Raw genomic sequence first — 6,851 nt, 5'->3', positions numbered from 1 at the left:
AATCTTGTTTTATTTTTTATTTTTTAAAATTTACATCTAAATTAGCATCTAGTGCAACAATGATTTCAGGAGTAGATTCCTTAGTGCCCCTTACCCATTTAGCCCATTCCCCCTCCCACAGCCCCTCCAGTAACCCTCAGTTTGTTCTCCATATTTATGAGTCTCTTCTGTTTTGTCCCCCTCCCTGTTTTTATATTATTTTTGTTTCCCTTCCCTTATGTTCATCTGTTTTGTCTCTTAAAGTCCTCATATGAGTGAAGTCATATGATTTTTGTCTTTCTCTGACTGACTAGTTTCACTTAGCATAATATCGTCCAGTTCCATCCAGTTGCAAATGACAACACTTCATTCTTTTTGATTGCCAAGTAATGCTCCATTATATATATATATATATATATATATATATATATATATATCTCACATCAAAGCAGGAAAGAATATCCAATGGAATTGCTCGTCAGCAAGTGGTGCTGGGAAAACTGGACAGCGGCATACAGAAGAATGAACCTGGACCACTTTCTTACACCACACGCAAAAATAGACTCAAAATGGATGAAAGACATCAGTGTAAGACAGGAAGCCATCAAAATCCTCGAGGAGCAGGCAAAAACCTCTTTGATCTTTGCTGCAGCAACTTCTTACACACTGATACTTCTAAGGGAGTTTTTGAGCAAACATTCAGCCACACCCTGGGCCAAGGCAACAGAAACAGAAGGCAATGTGGCTACAAGACATATTTTACAAACAGGTAGAGTTGATGGCTAATTGCACAGAGAATGCAAAGCGGAGACAGCAAAAGACGGCTCTGTGATAGAACCGGAAGGAAAAAAAAATTGTTATAAAATCACCCAAACCCACTTTTGCCATTCTGAGTTGTTGTATCCATTTGACCAAAAAATCAGAGTTTAAAAATATCCTCTTGCTCTGCCTTCTTCGTTAATCCCCTTGGAACAAGCTCCTCCCATAACTATGTAAATCCATCCACAGCTGCATAACTCACTGCTAATGGAGTGAATCCCTGCTGTGATCCGAACTTCAGAGCTGGTGGAAGGGCATCTGGAACAAACAGTCCAAGCAGGGCTTGGAGATGTGTCCTGCTGGACCCAGCAAGTGACAGTCTGTTCCAGATGCACCTGTCTGCTACTTTTCTGTTCCTCACACACAGCAAACCTTTGGTGCAGCTGTTCTCCCTTTTTGCAAGGACTTGGAGGCGACTCTCTGGCGTTACAGATCTAATCCACCTTTCAAATATAAGCTCACACGGTTCTCTGAGTAAGTGTGTCTTGAGCCAGGCTCAGTAACAGCAAGGCAAAGATAAAAGGACACAGGACCCAGTCTCAAGGAGCTCCCCTCAGCTGGGCCTGGGTGTTGTCTCCAAGTTCCCACCTGGTCATTCATTTTGTCTGTAAATGCACTGTGGGCCAACTCCTGAGGACGGGGACACTTTCCGTATTCTTCACAATGCCTATGCACCCAGAGGGGGTGCTCAAATGTACACACTGAGAATCCCACTTTGCATTGTGTGGAGTGAAAGCCTGATAGTATAGTAGTGAAGGGAGCTCTCCATGGAAGTACACAAATTGGATTCAACCCCCCCCCCCCTCCAACTTGGTTCTGTGATTTACCAAGAGGGTGCCTGGAGAAGCTATTTAACCTCTACAGGCCTCAGTTTTCTCATCTGTAAAATGGAGGATAGGTAATAATGGCATCTATTACTTGACGTTAAAGCAATTTGTTGCACTTGGCTTATAGAATGGTCTCAGTGTACATGGCTGCTGCTTTTTTTTTTTTTTTTTTTTTTTTCTTGATTAGAGAGCTTCCAAGAGGCAGGACATAATTCAAAGGGACAGCTGCCTGCCTGCCCCTTTTCTTTCCCACTTTCCTTTTTTCTCTTCTTTTTCACCCTTCCTTCCTTTCATTTAAAAATTTTTTCCTCCCTGTGTCTTTCTCTGCTTCTCTCTCCCATTCTCTCTCTCTTACTCCCCTCCACCTCTATCAGAATAAGGGAAAAATTATTTGTTATAAATCATATTTGAATACAAACACTATTGAGCAGACAGACTCAGTGAGTTAAATCTAGACAGTGTCCTGTTTCCTAAGAAGACAGACCTTATTTTTCTCCTTCTCATGAAGATGAGGCCCTTTTGTGAGGTACCTTTTGTGCAGTCAATTTACTCAGAATTCCCCACCAGTCCAGACCCACTGAGGAACCTGACCCAAAAGCAGTGGAAAGAGAACAAAGCACAAATACGTTTTTTTTTTTTTTTTCTTTTCCGGAATTGCTGACTGATTTCCTGGCAGTGGTATGCTGGCTCTCCAGGAGAAAAAAACACACAAAAGAACGAGAAAGAAAAAGCAAAAGAAAGCCCCAAGTGCTTACCAATCTTTGTGGTGTAAGTACTCCCATCATGGTTGAATTCAAGCTTCTAGCATAAAATCATAGAACACAAAGTAGGGCGAGATGCACACTGTCCCCTCTCAGGAGCCACTCTGGTGCATGCATGCCCCTGAATGCCACTGTTGGAAACATGCAGACACAGCCCCAGTGCATGGGCCTGTCCACTCCCCTCCCACACGGAGGGGCCTGGTCCTAGCCCACAGCACTGCATTTTAGCCAGATTTCTTGCCTCTGTTGTCCATCCCGACGTCCATCTGCCAAACATCCTTCTGCAACCCAGATCAGAATATGACTTCCCTGCTATGTACTCCCCAGGGGCTCATCTCACCCACCCCCCCAGCCTTCCACCACTTCCTTCACTCTTCCCTGGAGCTACTCCAGGCCTCTCATCTTGATGCAAACCCTGTGACATCTCCATGACTTTGCTCACATCTAACTTGCTGCTTGCAATGTTGTTCTCAGAGATCCATTCCTGCTCCTTTGTCTGCCTGGTGAACTGCACTCATCTCCAAGCTAGCTAGGATGGATGCCTATCCCCACTTGCCATTCAGACCCTCTATCCTAAACTACATGGCATCAGTCACTCCCTTCTCAGAGTCCCCTTGACACTTTTCTTTCCTACTCTGTGGTGAGACATGAACCGATTTCTTTTATCTCCAGATACTAAGATAGTGAGGAGGCTATGGGCCCAGTAGTATTCATTCATTCATTCATTCATTCATTCATTCATATATGCATTAAACAAATATTATGGAGTGCCAAGCATTGTCCTGGGAGGAACTAGAGTAGAGTAGAGAATGAGACAGATACCCCTCTTCTCTGGTAGAGTTCATAGCATACTTTGTATAAGCATGGAAGAAATAGGCAAAGATAAATATATAATTGCAAATATGTTCAATGAAGAAAAAAACAGGATATCATGAAAGAAAGTCCCACCCGTGAAAGGTTTTTAAGTTTTCAAGAAACCTGGAATATAACTTTTTAAGTGATGGGGGCCTGACTCAGCACACGAGGCATCATGACATGAATTGTGTTGTGTGGCAGGCCCCCAACTTGCTGGCTTATCAGTCAGAGCAAGAGTGGTGCAGTGTTTGTGTCTGTGGCACACTACACTACATTTCCAAGTCAGCTCTGGTGTCAGGGGTTTGAGCTGAGATGCCCCAAATTGGGGAAGGGGAAAATGAGCATATGCAACACAGGCTTCTGAGAGAAAGTTGGAGAAAGCAGAGAGAAATGTGCATGAGAGCTAGGCAGGCTGCCGAATAAGCACGCTGTTTGTGTGGGGCTCCCTCTCTGTCCCTTCCCCACCCAGATGATGGGGAGAAGGCTGCCTGGGCTGGAAGGGCTTCTCTTTATTAAAAAGGAGCAGGCGAGGGGGGATGGTTGAGCTGTGTTTTATATCTTTGTATCTCTATTAATTTCTTAAAACAGTATCTCCAGTGATAGAAAATTCAGATACAATAGACTTAAGGGAAGAACAAAGAAAGGATGAATTGGTTCACATAATTAAAAAATCTGTAGTTACACCCAATGCCCAGATCTTTGTTTTTAATACCATTCTCCAATAAAATGAACTATGCTCCATGGAGAAATGACTAATTCCAGTACTGAGGCAGAAAGTATACAGTAATGAGTGGAGCACCTTATAGTGCAAAAAGTAAGAAAGTGCTCAAAACTCAAAACACACACACACACACACACACACACACACACACACACACACACAAACATTCAAGGATGCGGGATATCGAAGGGACATAGCAGCCAGCTGAAAAAACACGTTAAAAGTCAAAGCTGGCAGAATTTGAGAAGTACTGAATTAAAAACCAAAGTGTAAAATGAGCCCATACCAATCATCATAAATAAGTGATTGAATAACTAAATAAAGGAGGGAGAAGAGACAAATCTATGCAGTATTCCAGAGTATGTAGATACTCCGTCCACAGTAGGTAGGGCATATTGCCTCATGCCGTAAGTGTGGGCTGCACAAAACACTTCCTTCCAAAAAGTACAATATGGAAAGGGGAGAAGAGTAGCTAATTTACAGTGGAGAAACCTAAAAACATTACTTGACCCAGGTAATTAAGATTGGCGTCAACAATGATAAGTCACGTTGACAGCATGTACCCTTGATAAGATGTGGTAAAAATGGCACTTTTCTATGTGGTCCTCCTCCCCAAAACCCATATCCAAGTCTACTCATATGAAAAACATCAGCAACCCAACTGAGGAACATTCTACAAAACACCTGCCTAGTTTTCCTCACAACTGTCAAGGTCACCAAAAACAAGCCAAGTCTGAGAAACTGCCTTAATCCAGAGAACCCAAAGGAGACATGATTAAATGTAAAGTGATATCCTGGAGAGAATGCTGGAGCAGAAAAGGAACAATGAGTAAAAACCAAGTAACGCCCAATGAAACAGGGACTTTAGGTAAAAATGTACAATATGGGCTTTAGTGTAATGTATCATACTACTGTAGGATGTTAATAATAGAAGAAACTGGGTGTGGCGTATATGGCAATACTCTGGACTATGCTCACCACTTATCTGTAAACCTCAACCTATTATGAAATTAAAAGTTTATTAAGAAATGTTTTTAAGTCCATAGCTCACCAACTCCAGATATGGCTAAAGATAGGATCTCACATGATGTTAACCAGAACTTTCTCTCCAGCTTTCAGATGTTTTGGCTTAGCTTGCAGGCAGCCTCCCTTCATTCACTGGAACCCTAACAAGTCCAGACCTATATGATCCTAGTGGAAAAGAAATTCTCTTCCTAATAATTTCAATCAAAGATTTCAGATGGCATGTACCCATCCCAGAATCAACCAGTGTGATCAGGGGGATGTGGGACTCTTACTGACCAGGTTTAGATCACATGCTGACCTCTGGAGCTAGAGCACAAGGAGTTCAACCCCATCCAAAAGGCTGAGAGCAAAGATAGCTTGTTACTTAAACAAAGCAGGTGTTCAGTCTGGTACTGTGTGCTGAGGGGAGACCAGCTGCTCCCCCTCCACTCATGATCTACCCTCCAGGCCTCTAGGAATTTTCCAGGTTCTATTGAGGAGTGAGACAACATCTTGGCAAATGGGCAGATCTCTGTACCAGGCCACCTTGATGATTTCTGGCCAGCCTATAAGTGGGCCAGCCTTGGTCAATGGCCACCTCTCCTCTAACCAGTGGCTCCTAGGGGGAGCTACTTACCTAAGCTATAGACAGGGTAGTTTCAGCAAAAGAAGAAAGGCAAGACAAATGCTAGGATTGGGAAGTCCTAGAAAATGCCTCACACAGATTTTTGGTGGGGAAAAATTTTATGTTTTGTGTGTCCTTATTTGCTCCTAATTGAGGAGCTTCTAATTCATGTAATTATCTGATTCTAAAGATAATGCCACTTGGTATATACCTTTTCCATCCAATACCTTGGTACAAAAGTGCTGCTTTAGCTTTTGCTGCCTTCCATTGAATTTTAGTCTCTGTACTTTAGCCATAATATATATAAGGTACAACACAAAAGGCTTCTTTTATGAAGCGTTGTCACCAACATGTCAGCCCAGTGTCAAAGTGGCTCCAGGGAGAAAGATGGAAATAGACCGGTTCCATCTATGCATGCTGGAAGCGTACATTAAAACCTCCCATTATTAATCTCTTTGTAAAATATTTCTTCAAGAGTTGTGCATTGCAAAATACAATATAACGTTCATATCAAGTGATACAGGAATTGCTTTAAGCAAAACTTGTTGTACTCTGTATAATGAATACTGCAATAAAAATACATATTCATTTCCTGATCACAAATCATAGCAATTTAAGCCATCTTCTCCCTAACGTTAGTGTTTGGAGGGAAAAATGTATGTGTGGGCCCTCCCCCCTTGAACAGAGGCACATTCTTCTATGGGCGGAAGCCTGTCTACGCGCCATATTGCATGGAGCTCGTTTATTTTTAAGTCTTTCTCATGAGGGTTCGGGAAGTGGTGGTGAGGCCATCATTGGAAACACAACCAAGGAAGCAGTGCTGTGATCATAGTACAGTAGGAAAGGAATCTACTTTTAAAATATGACTTTGTTCAAGTTGTCTCATAACATACTACCTTGAATACATCTTTTTAGTCTTGAGTTTAAAGGATAGAAAAATCCGGGGTGCCTGGGTGGCTCAGTCACTTAAGCGTCAGACTTTGGCTCAGGTCATCATCTCGCAGTTTGTGAGTTCGAGCGCTGCATCGGGCTCTGTGCTGGCAGCTCAGAGCCTGGAGCCTGCTTCAGATTCTGTGTCCCCCTCTCTCTCTGCCCCTCTCCCACTTGTGCTATGTCTCTCTCTATCAAAAATAAATAAATGTAAAAAAAAAATTAAAGGATAGAAAAATCCAAGCCATGAAGGTAGTTTATATTTTCTTAAGTGCTAAACCTTACTTGTTGGGTATTGTTGAAACACAGTTTAAATGACATTATGGTGT

The 6,851-nt window shown here is 42.5% G+C and overlaps 1 long non-coding RNA gene across 1 annotated transcript in view; it reads right to left on the bottom strand.

Moving 5' to 3' along the window:
- LOC121016900 (uncharacterized) overlaps positions 1–2,645 on the bottom strand; it is a 10,824-nt gene extending 8,179 nt beyond the window's left edge. Inside the window, exon 1 of the long non-coding RNA XR_005784518.1 lies at positions 2,381–2,645. This is a non-coding gene — a long non-coding RNA (uncharacterized LOC121016900). The remainder of the gene's footprint in view (positions 1–2,380) is intronic.
- Between the last annotated feature and the right edge of the window lie 4,206 nt (positions 2,646–6,851).

The sequence above is a fragment of the Herpailurus yagouaroundi genome, unplaced genomic scaffold (genome assembly GCF_014898765.1).
Source record: "Herpailurus yagouaroundi ecotype Mexico unplaced genomic scaffold, PumYag 213, whole genome shotgun sequence".
NCBI classification, from domain to species: Eukaryota; Metazoa; Chordata; class Mammalia; order Carnivora; family Felidae; genus Herpailurus; species Herpailurus yagouaroundi.
Note: the sequence above shows the minus strand (reverse complement) of the source record. Positions and strands in the feature narration are given on the sequence as shown.